The following is a 16100-nucleotide window of genomic DNA, read 5'->3' as shown; positions in this document are numbered from 1 at the left end:
ACACATGTTTAATATACCTTAGGTATCCAAACTTTGGATCCTTTGGGGTTAGTAGCAATAAAGGCATATGCATCAATTTTGAAAGTTCTCATCACATATGCTTTCTTTTCAAAGTCATTCAACCCTTTAGGCACCCAAACCTTCTTCACATAAACTTTTCTCTTCCTAGGTGTAGTTCCCTTAGGAACATTAGCCTTACCCTTGCGGTAGGTACCATTTTTGTTCACATTGACCGTGGCCTCCTTAGCCTCTAGGGTGTCCTTAAGTTTCATAGGATCATATCCTAATCCACTCTTGTCAAGATAATGTCTTTGAGATGCAAGAAGTTCATCCAATTTAGAAGAACTCATAGAAAATTTTGAAAATTGTTTTTCAAGCATATTGTATTTCTCATTGGCCATATCAAGCTCTTTTTGTAGAGAAGAAGAGTTAGGCATAATAATGCACTCATGATCATCCCATGTATCCAACTCACCTTCTAGCTCATGAATCCTAGCATGCAAAGCATCTAAGTCATGTGAATTGCTAGATGATGCAATGTTACTAGAATTAACACATGTTTTCAATTGATTTTTTAAATCCTCATTTTCTTGAACTAATGCATCAAGTGAAAAACATACATCATCATATTTAGATTTCAAATCACAACACTCATTTAGATGCATTTTTTCTACTTTAGAAAGTCTACTAACTTCTTTCTTAGCATGCTTGTGTTTATGCATCAATTTCTCATAAGCAATATAAAGTTCATCATAAACACAAGAGAGCTCATCATAAGAAGATTTAGAAGATGTTACCATCTCATCCGAATTTGATGAGGACACTTCCTCTTCCTCATTTGCCATGAGACACAAGTTGGCTTGGAGTTCCTCTTCACTATCACTTGAAGATGATGATGAAGAATCATCCCAAGTGGCCTTGAATGCCTTCTTCTCCTTCTTCCCTTTGTCCTTCTTCTTCTCTTTCTCTCTATATTCCTTATGCTTCTTCTTTTGAAGCTTAGGGCAATCGGCCATAAAGTGACCTACTTTGCCACACTTAAAGCAAGTACTCTTTTCTTTCTCTTTCTCCTCTCTCTTTTCTTTAAAAGCCTTTCTATTCTTGAATCCTCCACGTTTGTTCATCTTCAAGAACTTCTTGAAATGCTTAGCTAATAGGGCTGCCCCTATTTCACTATCATCATCACTAGAATCCGAACTAGTGTCACTATTGATCCTAAGAGCTAAGCCATTTTTCTTAGGTGGTGCATCTTCCTCATCTAATCTTGACATCTCCAACTCATGTGTCATTAGACTTCCTATTAATTCCTCTATCTTATGCTTCCTAAGGTCTTTAGCCTCTTTAATGGCTACTACCTTATCTTTCCAAATCCTAGGTAAACTCCTAAGGATCTTTTGGACCTTATCAACTTCCTCATATGGTTTGTTCAAAGCTTCTAATTCATTACATATGCAAGTAAGTCTAGAAAACATCTCCCTAATGCTCTCACCCTTCTTCATTCTAAAGGTCTCAAACTCGGTGACTAGCATGTTTATCTTAGAGTCCTTCACTTGACTTGTTCCTTCATGCTTCAACTCTAACATATCCCAAATCTCCTTTGCACTCTTACATTGAGCTATGTAATCAAATTCACTCCTAATAAGTGCAATGTGCAAAGTGTTGATTGCCTTATTATTTAGGCTAAGTAATCTCTTATCTTCCTTAGTAAACTCACTCTTTTCCTTATCTACCATCTCATCACCCAAAAGTTTCCTAGGAACATAAGGACCATTCTCTACAACTTCCCACAAATCATAATCAATGGAATTTATAAAAATTTTCATCCTATTTTTCCAAAAACCGTATTGCAAGCCATTGAAAAATGGTGGTCTATTCATGGATAGGCCTTCGGCCTCACCATAAGAATTAATATTTGCCATAAATATGCCAAATAGGATATAACTCCTAGTTTTAGCTAACCTGCTCCGATACCAATTGACGGATCGAGTTTAACACAAGAGGGGGGGTGAATTGTGTCCCCAAATTCCAACTGGAATCCCTTTTTCAATTTAAACAAATTAATGGCAATTAACAAGTAGCACACAAATTTGGACTCTAATGATTTTCCTAATCAATATTCAATCCAATGCAAGATGTGATACAATATAGTGAATGACCAAATATCAAATAATCAAGAATTGCACAAAACAGATTTTCAAGCAACACACTGCACACAGATTTTTCAACTCAGATTTTACCTATCAAATGATGTCAAAATGCAACGAAATTTTATATGCAATGTCACAACACCTTAATAAACACTATATCAAAATTTCAGATCAAAATTCAAAGTTTAAGGCAGTCTGCTAATCTCGGACAGATTAGGGTTTTGAAAATCCTGCAGTTTGAAACAAGTAGTAAATATAAACAAGTAAACAAAGAAATCAACACAGCGATTTATAGTAGTTCGGAGACCCTTCTCCTACGTCTACTACCTAGATTCACCAACCTAGGATTTTCCCAACTCCACTAAGGTGTGGTTTTAAGAGACCCACAAAACTCCTTACACCAAGGGTTTCTAAGAACTCCCTCAAACTTCAATGTTTACAATTTCCCCTAACAAAGGGAATTTCTCAATGGGATTTTCAGCCAAGGTTCTCACAGGTTACCTCAAAGGTATTTGGTATGGAACTCTCAAGATTACAGCAACACTCTCAAAGATAGGATTTTAAGAACAAGAGAGGTTTAGATTGTAAGTAAACAAAGCCTAAAGGATATAGGAACTTCCCTTTTGCAAAAGCAAGAGTAGTGAGAAGTCCTTGATTGTAGAGGCTTGTATTGGAGAAGATTGTTGTAGCAAATAGCAAGAAGGCTTGATGATTGATGAACTTGATAGCAAGAGGTTTCTCTCAAGGATAATTTTTCAATTTGCTTCTCCAAGTTGTATGAAAGGGAAGATCCTCTTTTAAAGGCAATTCTCTCCTATGCTTGTAGCCATTGGATCAAACTTCAAGAGTTGATCTCTACCATCCATTGCAGCTCCTAATCTTGGTCATTGATGATTTGAGCAAACAAATCTCCACCATAGAGCATATAGACGTTGCACATGCTCCTTTTTTTAAGTCAAAAATTGCAAGCAAGAAAGTTGTCTTATGCACAACCATTTTATCAATGTATGTCTTCAAATCTTGACCATTCAAACTCTCTTTAATTCTCAGCCATGGATGTAGATTGTACTATGCCATCTTGTCCCTTCATTTTGAATCAAAGACTTCAAAAGTGATCCCTTAGTCAAGGATCTTGTTTGATTGCACCAACATAACTTTCTTGGTAGCACATGTCTTGAGTGAAAATGTCAAGGATCTTGTTTGATTGCACCAACCTAACTTTCTTGGTAGCACATGTCTTGAGTGAAAATGTCAAGGATCTTGTTTGATTGCACCAACCTAACTTTCTTGGTAGCACATGTCTTGAGTGAAAATGTCAAACAAGAATATATCACTAATGATAGAGAGGACAAGGTTTGTCTCATATGATTGAAAAGAGTTGTATCTCCATGAAGACCACAACCAATAGCCTCAATGTTTGATTCATTCAACTTGATAAAGTGCCTTAGTGGAAAGTTGGCAAATATAGGATTTTTCATAGTTTCCTAGAGCTCCAAGCTCATTCTTAGAAACTGGACTTCGACCACTCTTGAACATACTGAATTCTGAGCCATATGAGACCACAATGATGATTAACCTACAAGGAAATAGGAGGTAGAACTCCCCAATTGCATGTAAGCTCAAAGAGCTTCATATAGAGCGCATAGGTTAATTACATTAGAAAAACAACCCATAAAATTCATATTACTGCATGATAAATCATTTTATATGTATTAGAATGTCCAAGTAAAATTTCATAACAATTGGAAATCGTTTGGTCACTCAACCAAGCAATTAGATCACTAATAGTAAAACCGATAAATTCTAAGTGTAAATTCAAAGTCATTTTGCAAACTCAGTGTAAATGACCTTTTCTCTTGAACTTTAATAAATCAAATATGTTCATAGTGATGAAACTAAGATGCACACGAAATTTCATTTAAATCGGAGTTCATTTGGTTCACCACGTTCACAAAGAACACATATGCACAAAATTAGGTAAAACCTAGTTTTGACGGAATTTAAGCATATGACCAAATATATATGTGATGCACTTAATTTCTCATGATTATAGTCCTAGAACATATATTAAGCCTTCATGTGCATGTGGTTCAAGTTTCAAGTCATTTCGACCTAAGTTGGTTAAGATATGATAATTGGAAAATTAATGCTTTAACTTAGTTCATGTATGTTTGTTTTCAAAACTTAATTTGCAGCACTATCTCAAAAATATATAGTCATTTAAATTCAATTCATATAAATCAAATATTGCTTTAATGTTTCATTATCATTTATAAATGATTTAATATCATCAAAATTAGACATATAGGACCATAGGTCCAACACATAAAACCAGAAAATTAGAAAAAAAAAATCAATGTCATATGCACAGAGGATGAGCAGATCTAAGGAGAGGAAGTCGTCATCTGCACAGAGGATGCCACACACCCACTTCGCCCTTCCTCTTCATTCGTCTTTGCCTCACACCCACACCCACCTCCACCTCAGTCTCTTCAGTCAATCAGTTTGCACAAATGAAAACGAAGGTGACAATGTCAGTGGCAAAAGTGAAAATATCGATGATCATTTACACATGAGTTCATCTCATTTTGAGTTGATTAAGAGTTGATATTGCCTAAGAAAACTATATTTGCATATTGTAGGTGCTAAGGAAGGAAAGGGAGGAAAAGAGTGCAAAATGAAGATTTGGAGTCCAGAACTGATTTCCGATCTATCGGGGTCATTCCTGATCGATCGGACCTGCCAAAATACCAAAAAACTCGTGGAGACAGATTGTATTTCCATCGATCAGAAATATTCCCGATCTATCGGAGGTACTATTCACAGCACGCGCAGTTTCACGAAAAAGTTCCGAATTCACGTGTTTTTAAGCCAAAACGACCCCAACTTGTTTTGGAAACGACATAAGAGTTTAGGGAAGTATAAAAGGGCATAAAATAGGGTTTTGGAGGAGTTCTTGGAGCTGGGTTTCATTCTATCACCATTGGAGAGCTTGGGGCCACTATTGGAGCTTGGAGAAGAAGAGGGTCTACAAGGGGGTTTTCTCTCTCCTTTTCTATCCTAGTTTCTATGGTTGATTTCCTTTGTTTAATGATGTATTTTGCTTCCATGAGTGGCTAGATTTCTTACTAGGGTCTTAATGTAACCAAACCTTGAAGATTCAATAAACTTGGTTTCTCTATTTCTTGATTTCTCTCTCTCTCTTGATTGTCTATGGGTGTGATTAATGCTTTTGTTTGTTTGGCCATCATTCAATTGATTTGTTGTCTAGATTGAGACCAAAAGGAGATATATAGGGTTTGCCTCAAGCCATAGATGACATAAGGTGTATGAACCATAGGAATATTGTAATATCCTGATCAAATTTTATACTATGCATAGTATCTTATCGTGGTGGTTGAGGTGGAGTGAACCTCTGTGTTGGTGAGTCGGTATTTGAAGAGAATAAAATTAAATTGTGATAAAATTTAAAAAAAAAATAAATATTTTTAATGAATGGGGAATTTTAAAAGAAAATTGTTGAAGTAAGAATTACTTAAATCGGATTTAAGTTTGATTTGTTATGAATTTTTGAAGTAAATTATAACAATTCGGTTAGGGGGTTTTTTTTTAACAGGTGGGTGTTTTTTTTACAGTCAAAGATATTATAAAAGAAAACTTAAAAATGAAAAACCTTACGCAGTTTTTCTCTTCTTCTTTTTCTCTCCCGTATATCTATTTTTTACTATTCATTTTCTGAGTCCGACGACGGTGAGCGACACCACCGGTGTCAAAAGAAGCGTATGGACGAGACGAGTCTAACCCAACTAGAATCACGTTGATCGGAGTTGTGGTTTGGGAGATATCGGAGTTTGAAGTTCCGATTTACTCGGATTTCTTTTGGTCGATCCGACCGATTCCGGCGACGGTTTGGTTTGTTTCAGGTACCTATGAGTTCATCTCATCGAGTTCTTTAATTTGATATAAGATTTGGCAGGTTTGGGTGGTCGGATCTCCGGCGATGGGGTTAAATGGGTTTCCGGCGAGTTGACCGAGTCAGGCCGAGTTGACTCGGTTGACCAGCGAGTTGACTCCCTTGACCGGCGAGTTGACTCGGCTGGGTACTATTTGACCCGGTTTGACCCGGGCGGGTACTATTTGACCCGGTTCGATACTATTTGACCCGGTACTATTTGGCTGTTGACTTTGACCGTTACTATTTGGCCGTTGACCATAGTTGACCGACCGTATTTTTACCGTATTTTCATATATCGTGTTTTTCGGTGTAGACCTGGATTGAGACACCATACGGGGATTAGGGTGGGTCCAGGGGTGTGATGGATTGTTGGAGATTGATGTGGTGATTACAGTGTTGGATAGCCTTATCGGCTACCATTTCACTTGATTGGATTGGTGTATGGATTTCTGGAGACCAGTGTGGGTGGTTCCAGTGTTGCTTGGCCTTATCGGCTATTGTGCTATTTGGTTGACTTACTGATGGATGTATATTTCCTGTATCGCATACTATGCATTTCATTTCTGGGTTTATCAGTATTATTTATGGATATTGGCGTTTCCTCTCTACGCCCTACTGAGCTTTGTGGCTCACCCCTCTTCTTTATCCCCTTTCAGGTGAGTTGGATGTAGGTGATGGCGGTCAGCGGCGGGATGCGTGAGCTGGTGTGTAGCCTTGGGGCTGACTCTTTAGTGGGTGTGGGGACTTTTGATATTGTATTTTGTATATATTACTGGGTTTGATATCGGGTAGATATATTTTATTATTCCGCTGATGTATTCATATTCCGGTATTTCAAGTGATTTAGGTGGTGGTATGTATGATATTTTGGGTTCAGTACTGGGTATTATACATTGTGGGAGCTAGTATGATTATTATTATTACAATTTATTTTATTGAGTTTAATTGTATGAGTTGGGATCAGGTTCGGAGGACGGGGTGTCCCCTGCCGGTCACGTTCCTGTGGTATAGGTACACTTCGGTATACCTTAGGAGAGAGGGGCGTGACAGTTTGGTATCGGAGCTGTACGTTTAAAAACTTACAGTGGTTAGGTTACCTAGGTTATTTTGTTGGCTACACATCATGCGTTTCCCGGCTGACCTGGTGAGTTTTTATTTTGATGTTTCCTGCTTTAGATTTATGTATACATGTGTTATTTTTCCAGATATGGTTGACACACGTAGTACTCGGGTGCGAGGACATGGATCGGGTAGAGGGGAACACGAGGCGGATGAGCCTCAGGGGGTAGATGAGGTGGGTATGCCTGAGTTGGCTCCATTAGAGCGGGGGCGAGGACAGAGAGGTAGGGGTGCGAGACGTGGTAGGGGCGGAAGACGTGGGAGAGGTGGGGGCAGGCGGCGAGTGAATATAGATCCAGTGGATGATATTGGGGAGGATCAGGAGGGATATCTAGCACCACAGGGGGTAGAGGCTGTTGTTACTACTTTACGACAGGAGGTTCGGGATGTTACTGAGTTGGTACGAGCTCTTGGGCAAACTGTTACAGGACTTGTGACACAGATGACTGCTCCAGTTCCAGCTGCATTACAGGCTCCTGTTGAGGTTCCAGAGCAGGTCCTGACTTTGGGTGAGTTACAGGAGGGTACAGGACAGATTGTGGAGGCACAGGTAGCTCCTTTGGCGATTGATACGTCGATCAAAGAGCTAGCCGAGTTACGAAAGACGAATCCTCCGGTATATAGGGGAGTGATAGATCCAGTGGCAGCAGAGGAGTGGGTTCGTCAGTTACGCAGGAAGATGACTTCCTTACGGATTCCTGAGGAGAGGAGGGCTTTATTAGCTGTTGAGTTTTTAGAGGGAGATGCTTTTACTTGGTGGGAGGTGATGACAGTTAGTCGGGGCAGGGAGGGTATGCCGTGGGCAGAGTTTGAGACTGCTTTTCTGGCACAGTATGTACCACAGACAGTGCGTGTTGCTAAAGCTAAGGAGTTTCTCGAGTTGATTCAGTCTCCGGACATGACAGTGACATAGTATCAGGCTCGTTTTGAGGAGTTAGGGCGATATGGGGAGGAGTATATTTGCACAGAGGAAAAGAAGATACTGAGATTTAGGAGAGGGTTGTCGCCAAAGATTTCACCTCATTTGGCGGCTCAGACTATCACCACCTATCGTGAGTGTATTGATAAGGCACTCGGAGTGGAGAGGACTTTAGTGGAGATTAAGGATTACTGGGAGATTCATAAGAGGAAGCTTGAGAGTTCTACATCTGCTACTGGCGAGAGTAGTCAGCATAGACAGAGGACTGAGACTCGGGGGCAGCAGCAGAGTCAGGGACAGGGTTCTCAGAGTCGGAGGCAAGGTTACCGAGGACCCAGGCAGGGACAGCAGGGTCCTAGACAGGTTCAGCAGGGGCAGAGACAGGGTCAGCAGGGGCAGAGATCAGACCAGCAGAGACAGGCTCCGAGACGGGACCAGCAGCCTCAGCATTGCTATGCTTGTGGTCATGTGGGCCACATGAGTTGGAATTGTCCTGTGGCAAACAACCCGTTATGTTTCCAGTGTGGATTGCCAGGACATACCAGGAGAGATTGTCCACAGGGTGGAGGATTTGCACTGCCAGTATTTGGAGGTCAGAGAGCTCCAGCTCCAGCACCGGTTCCGATACAGAGGGGTCCTGTAGGACGGGGTAGGCCACTAGTTCAGCAGCAGAGGCAGCAGCAGCAGGTTTAGAGAGGTGGAGTGTATGCACTTAGGCCTGATGTGGTTCCAGCAGAGCGAGATCACTTGGGAGGTAGGTTTCTCTTATTCAGTTCTTGGGCACGTGTTTTGTTTGACACTGGTGCTACGCATTCATTTATTTCTGCATCATTTGCTGAGACATTGGGTTTGGAGATTACGGGAGTGGCGAGGAGATTTATAGTTGATTCACCACTAGGACCAGGCACTGTGATTAGTGGTATCTGTAGAGACTGTGTATTTAGTTTCTCAGACCATGAGTTTAGAGCGGATCTGTTTGTGATGCCATTTACTGATTTTGATGTTATTCTTGGATTGGATTGGTTGACTGAGTATGAGGCGATTATAGAGTGTGCTGAGAGGAGGATTACACTGACCACACCTACGGGGAGGGTTAGATTTCGTGGAACGAGATTTCTTCCGTGTCCACATTTTCTAGATAATCCTCAGTACACCGATTGTGTTATAGCTGGTTTGATTACTTCGGCGTCTAGGGAAGATTCTTCGAACCCTATACCGGTTGTGGAGCATTATATGGATGTTTTTCCCGATGATTTACCGGGGTTGCCACCGCAGAGGGAGATTGAATTTGTGATTGAGTTGTACCCGGGTACAGATCCGATTTCTATACCACCGTATAGGATGGCACCAGCAGAGCTGAAGGAGTTGGACACTCAGTTGACAGATTTACAGAAGTTGGGATTTATCAGACCGAGCACTTCACCTTGGGGAGCACCTGTTTTGTTTGTGAAAAAGAAGGATGGTACGATGCGTATGTGTGTGGACTACCGGCAACTGAACAGGGTGACAGTAAAGAACAAATATCCATTGCCGAGGATTAATGATTTGTTTGATCAGTTGAGAGGTAGTCATTATTACTCCAAGATTGATCTCAGATCGGGGTACCATCAGTTGAGGATCAGAGAGGAGGATATTCCAAAGACAGCATTTCGCACACGGTTTGGCCATTATGAGTACTTGGTTATGCCATTTGGGTTAACCAATGCACCTGCAGCGTTTATGGATTTGATGCACAGAGTGTTTAGACCGTATCTGGATCAGTTTGTGATTGTGTTCATTGATGATATATTGGTTTATTCAGCCACTGAGGAGGATCACATTAGACACTTGGAGATTGTGTTGCAGACGCTCAGAGAGCATAGATTGTATGCCAAGCTGAGTAAATGTGAATTTTGGGTGACTCAGGTGAGATTTTTAGGGCATGTGATTTCTCAGGAGGGTATGGCGGTGGATCCAGCGAAAGTAGAGGCAGTGGTGGCATGGAGGAGACCGAAAAATGTAGGAGAGATTCGCAGTTTCCTGGGATTAGCAGGTTACTATCGGCGTTTTATTGAGGGATTCTCGCGGATTGCAGCACCGATGACACAGTTGACTCGGAAGGATACTCCATTTGTGTGGACAGATGTGTGTGAGCAGGCTTTCCAGGAGTTGAAGACTCGACTCACTTCACCTCCAGTGTTGGTGATACCCGACAGGGGTATTGGTTATCAGGTATATTGTGATGCTTCAGGAGTTGGTTTGGGTTGTGTGTTGATGCAGCAGGAGGGAGTGGTTGAGTATGCTTCACGTTTGTTGAAGCCGCACGAGAGGAATTATCCTGTGCATGATTTGGAGTTGGCTGCAGTAGTGTTCGCACTTAAGCAGTGGAGATATTATCTTTATGGAGAGAGGTTTGAGGTATTCTCGGATCACAGGAGTCTTCGGTACTTGTTTACACAGAGAGATTTAAACCAAAGACAGCGTAGATGGATGGAGTATCTTGAAGACTTTGATTTTACCTTACAATATCATCCAGGCAAGGCCAATGTGGTGGCTGACGCCTTGAGTAGGAGATTGATTGCAGCTCGATTGGCTATTCAGGAGTTTGGGTTAGTGGATACACTTAGTCAGTATCGACTAGATGTGGAGGAGCGTAGAGATGTACTGAGTTTACAGAGTTTGATTGCTCGTCCAACCCTGGTACAGAGGGTGTTGGATGCACAGTTGGGGGATGCATTATTTGATGACATTGAGGATATGGAGGGATGGGTTAGAGGCACTGATGGTGGAGTCAGATTCAGAGACAGATTAGTGGTTCCAGAGGACACTGAGTTACGCGAGGAGATACTTCAGGAGGCACATTACTCCCGATTTGTGATGCATCCTGGTGCTACTAAGATGTATCGAGATTTACGGAGGCAGTATTGGTGGAGTGGCATGAAGAGAGATGTGGCACAGACTGTGACTCGATGTCTTACCTGTCAGCAGGTAAAGGCAGAGCATCGACGACCTGCTGGATTATTGCAATCGCTTCCATTACCTGAATGGAAGTGGGAGCATATCACTATGGATTTTGTGATGGGTTTACCTATGACTCCGCGGAGACATGATGCGGTTTGGGTTGTTGTGGATCGGTTGACAAAGACAGCTCATTTTATGCCTATTTGTCAGACAGATTCGATTGAGTCGTTGACGAGATTATATGTACGAGAGATAGTCCGATTGCATGGGGTACCGTTGAGTATTGTATCTGATCGGGATCCCAGATTTACTTCACGGTTTTGGGGCAGTTTTCAGGATACTCTGGGGACGAAACTGAACTTCGGTACAGCTTTTCATCCGCAGACTGATGGACAGAGTGAGCGGACTATTCAGATTCTAGAGGATATGCTTCGGGCTTGTGCGATAGACTTTCGAGGAGATTGGGAGACTCATATTCCTTTAGTGGAGTTTGTGTACAACAATAGCTATCAGAGTAGTATTCAGATGGCACCGTTTGAGGCATTATATGGGAGACCTTGTAGATCACCGTTGTGTTGGTCAGAAGTTGGAGATAGACCATTATTGGGTCCAGAGATGGTGCAGCAGACTACTGAGGTGGTGACAGTGATTCGACAGCGGCTTCTGACAGCTCAGTCACGTCAGAAGAGTTATGCGGATAGGAGACGTAGACCTCTAGAGTTTCAGGTGGGGGATCATGTTTTTCTGAGGGTTAGTCCTCGTAGAGGAGTACAGCGGTTTGGGAGAGCGGGGAAATTAGCCCCTAGATTTATAGGGCCATTTGAGATTCTGGAAAGGGTGGGGACGGTAGCTTATCGATTAGCATTACCCCCACAACTGTCAGGAGTACATGGGGTATTTCATGTGTCTATGTTACGGAGGTACCATAGGGACCCGTCTCATATATTAGATTGGTCTACCTTGGAGATTGGTGAGGACGCTACTTTTGAGACACGTCCTATTAGGATTGCGGATAGACAGGAGAGGCGACTACGGTCGAAAACCATACCCTTAGTTAAGGTGATATGGCAACATTATGGAGTGGAGGAGACGACTTGGGAGTTGGAGTCGGATATGCGGACTAGATTTCCGGATTTATTTACTACCTGCGTATGATTTAATTTCGGGGACGAAATTTTCTTAAGGGGGGAAGGATGTAATATCCTGATCAAATTTTATACTATGCATAGTATCTTATCGTGGTGGTTGAGGTGGAGTGAACCTCTGTGTTGGTGAGTCGGTATTTGAAGAGAATAAAATTAAATTGTGATAAAATTTAAAAAAAAAAATAAATATTTTTAATGAATGGGGAATTTTAAAAGAAAATTGTTGAAGTAAGAATTACTTAAATCGGATTTAAGTTTGATTTGTTATGAATTTTTGAAGTAAATTATAACAATTCGGTTAGGGGTTTTTTTTTTTAACAGGTGGGTGTTTTTTTTACAGTCAAAGATATTATAAAAGAAAACTTAAAAATGAAAAACCTTACGCAGTTTTTCTCTTCTTCTTTTTCTCTCCCGTATATCTATTTTTTACTATTCATTTTCTGAGTCCGACGACGGTGAGCGACACCACCGGTGTCAAAAGAAGCGTATGGACGAGACGAGTCTAACCCAACTAGAATCACGTTGATCAGAGTTGTGGTTTGGGAGATATCGGAGTTTGAAGTTCCGATTTACTCGGATTTCTTTTGGTCGATCCGACCGATTCCGGCGACGGTTTGGTTTGTTTCAGGTACCTATGAGTTCATCTCATCGAGTTCTTTAATTTGATATAAGATTTGGCAGGTTTGGGTGGTCGGATCTCCGGCGATGGGGTTAAATGGGTTTCCGGCGAGTTGACCGAGTCAGGCCGAGTTGACTCGGTTGACCAGCGAGTTGACTCGGCTGGGTACTATTTGACCCGGTTTGACCCGGGCGGGTACTATTTGACCCGGTACTATTTGGCAGTTGACTTTGACCGTTACTATTTGGCCGTTGACCATAGTTGACCGACCGTATTTTTACCGTATTTTCATATATCGTGTTTTTCGGTGTAGACGATGGTCACGATTGAGATTCGGAGCGGGTTAACTTTTCGAGGTAGGGGTTGCCTGGGACGCGTGCTTGGTTTTAGCACTCTGATTTCCAGGTAGGGGTTTCGTTTCTCTTGCATGTGACTTTAGAGTTCCGGTTTTACGGACTCTGGTGATATTATGGTTTTGTCGGTTTCCAGGGGTGGAAATACGACCTGTTTGCATGTTGATTTATATTCCCTGTTATATATATCATTGTTGGTATGTTTTCTGAGAGTGGGGTGATTGGAGGTGTTGGATGAGGATATGGATGTGGATGTGGATTGTGGGCCCATATAGGCGCCCAAATGATCGGATATGGATTTCTGATGGATGATATATATATACATATACAGACCGGATATATATACCGGTGGACCGTCTGAGATGGGGTGCATCACAGGGGACGCCCTCTGGTGTAGGCTATGCTATCGGGATACCCGATCCTCATCCAGTTTCGGTGTAGACCTGGATTGAGACACCCTACGGGGATTAGGGTGGGTCCAGGGGTGTGATGGATTGTTGGAGATTGATGTGGTGATTACAGTGTTGGATAGCCTTATCGGCTACCATTTCACTTGATTGGATTGGTGTATGGATTTCTGGAGACCAGTGTGGGTGGTTCCAGTGTTGCTTGGCCTTATCGGCTATTGTGCTATTTGGTTGACTTACTGATGGATGTATATTTCCTGTATCGCATACTATGCATTTCATTTCTGGGTTTATCAGTATTATTTATGGATATTGGCGTTTCCTCTCTACGCCCTACTGAGCTTTGTGGCTCACCCCTCTTCTTTATCCCCTTTCAGGTGAGTTGGATGTAGGTGATGGCGGTCAGCGGCGGGATGCGTGAGCTGGTGTGTAGCCTTGGGGCTGACTCTTTAGTGGGTGTGGGGACTTTTGATATTGTATTTTGTATATATTACTGGGTTTGATATCGGGTAGATATATTTTATTATTCCGCTGATGTATTCATATTCCGGTATTTCAAGTGATTTAGGTGGTGGTATGTATGATATTTTGGGTTCAGTACTGGGTATTATACATTGTGGGAGCTAGTATGATTATTATTATTACAATTTATTTTATTGAGTTTAATTGTATGAGTTGGGATCAGGTTCGGAGGACGGGGTGTCCCCTGCCGGTCACGTTCCTGTGGTATAGGTACACTTCGGTATACCTTAGGAGAGAGGGGCGTGACAAATATAGGTTTGTGACTTATGTAATCGCTAAATAATTTCCATAGTTCTTAATGGGTTTTTGATATATTAATCCGATTGTTAGGAATAACAGGGATTTATATTGAAAATATGTTTGATGTATCTAGGAACAAAACATTGAATAGGTTGGGAAATCGATTGTCATTATAGAGAGAGGAATTAGGGATTAAGGGATCAAGGGGATTGAATTGGATAGGTGAGGTGAAGTTAAGTACCCTAGTGTTTTCCATCTCCGATTACATACTTGTGTTTGATTTATTCTTTGTTCTTTTGCTTTAGTTTAGTTTAAAAACAAAACCAATCTCGAATCCTTTTCCCCAATTTGCATAGTTATTACTAGCTTGACATTGATCTTGATTGCCAATATATCCTCATTGGGAATGATAATTTATTCATCTCTTTATTACTTGTGCGATTTGTGAGTTTGCAATTAAATCCATATCAAGTTTTTGGAGCCATTGCCGGGGATTGAGACAATTGTTTTTTGTGTCAAATTAGGTTTCCAATTGTGTTAATTGGTTTTTATTTTTCTGCAGAAATTCTTTTTCTTGTATGAGCTTGGGATGATGATCTATTAATCCGGAATTAATTGCTATTGATTTGGAGATTGAAAGGACTCTTCACAATCTTAGCGGGAGCTTATTAATAATCAAATGGAAGGCATGAGAGACAATCAAGGAAGGGGGGATGTTGGTGATCTTGGTGGAGCTTTAAATGTTAATGAAGGCAATGATAATGGTGGAGGTGCTAATGGAAGAAATGGTGGTGATGAGGTTGAAGGCCCTCCTACGCAATTTAATCCTCGCTCTCTTGTGGATTGTGCTAGGCCTACTTGGGACACAAATCCTTCAAGCATCCGCTATCCTCCTATCAATGCTACTAATTTTGAGATCAAGTCGGCTATCATCAACATTATCTCTAACTTGGTGAATTTCTATGGTCTTCCTAATGAAGAGTCCAATGTCCATCTTCGCTCTTTCTTGCATGTGTGCACTACTTTTGGGATTAACAGAGCTTCCAAGGATGCTATCTTGTTGAGGTTATTCCCATTTTCTTTGAGGGACAAGGCTAAAGGGTGGTTGATGTCCTTGCCTCAAAATTCTATCACCACTTGGGATGAGATGGCGGAGCAATTCTTGGCAAAATTCTTTTCTCCGGGCAAGGCGGTGCAAATTAGGGCAGATATCATGTCCTTTGCCCAAAAGGATTTTGAATCATTTTATGAGGCTTGGGAGCGCTTTAAAGGAATTATTCGAAGTTGCCCAAATTATGGTCTTTCGGAATGGGTGGTGTACCAAGCTTTCTATAATGGGTTGTGCATGCATACTAAGGAGACTATTGATGCAGCTGCGGGAGGTTCTTTTATGACCAAAAATCAAGATGATGCTAGGAAATTACTTGATAAAGTGGCCAAGACCATTAACTCTTGGTCCTTGGTGAGGGGGAATCCAAAGCAAGGGGAAAGTTGTAGAGATGATGAAGTTATGTCTACCTTGGCTATTATGGCAAAGAAGATTGAGGCATTTACGCTAAATCAAGCTCAAGGGGTACATGTTATGCAAAACACACATGCTCATATGTCTTGTGCTTATTGTTGTGGACGTCATTCTATGGGGGAGTGCCTTATTGCTTCTTCCTCTGACTCTAGTGAGCAAGTGAATGCCATTGTTGGAGGCAACTTCAATCAACCCCGCGATGATCCTTATTC

General features: G+C 41.5%; 1 non-coding gene across 1 annotated transcript; it reads right to left on the bottom strand.

The window, feature by feature from the left end:
• Positions 1-15562: 15562 nt before the first annotated feature.
• On the bottom strand, positions 15563-15668 carry LOC120008330. Its single transcript, XR_005470449.1, has one exon. It is a non-coding gene; the product is annotated as a small nucleolar RNA R71 (small nucleolar RNA).
• Positions 15669-16100: the final 432 nt, after the last annotated feature.

The sequence above is a fragment of the Tripterygium wilfordii genome, chromosome 10 (genome assembly GCF_013401445.1).
Source record: "Tripterygium wilfordii isolate XIE 37 chromosome 10, ASM1340144v1, whole genome shotgun sequence".
Classification (NCBI taxonomy): Eukaryota; Viridiplantae; Streptophyta; class Magnoliopsida; order Celastrales; family Celastraceae; genus Tripterygium; species Tripterygium wilfordii.
The sequence above is the reverse complement of the archived record's forward strand: the minus strand, read 5'-3'. Positions and strand labels throughout refer to the sequence as shown.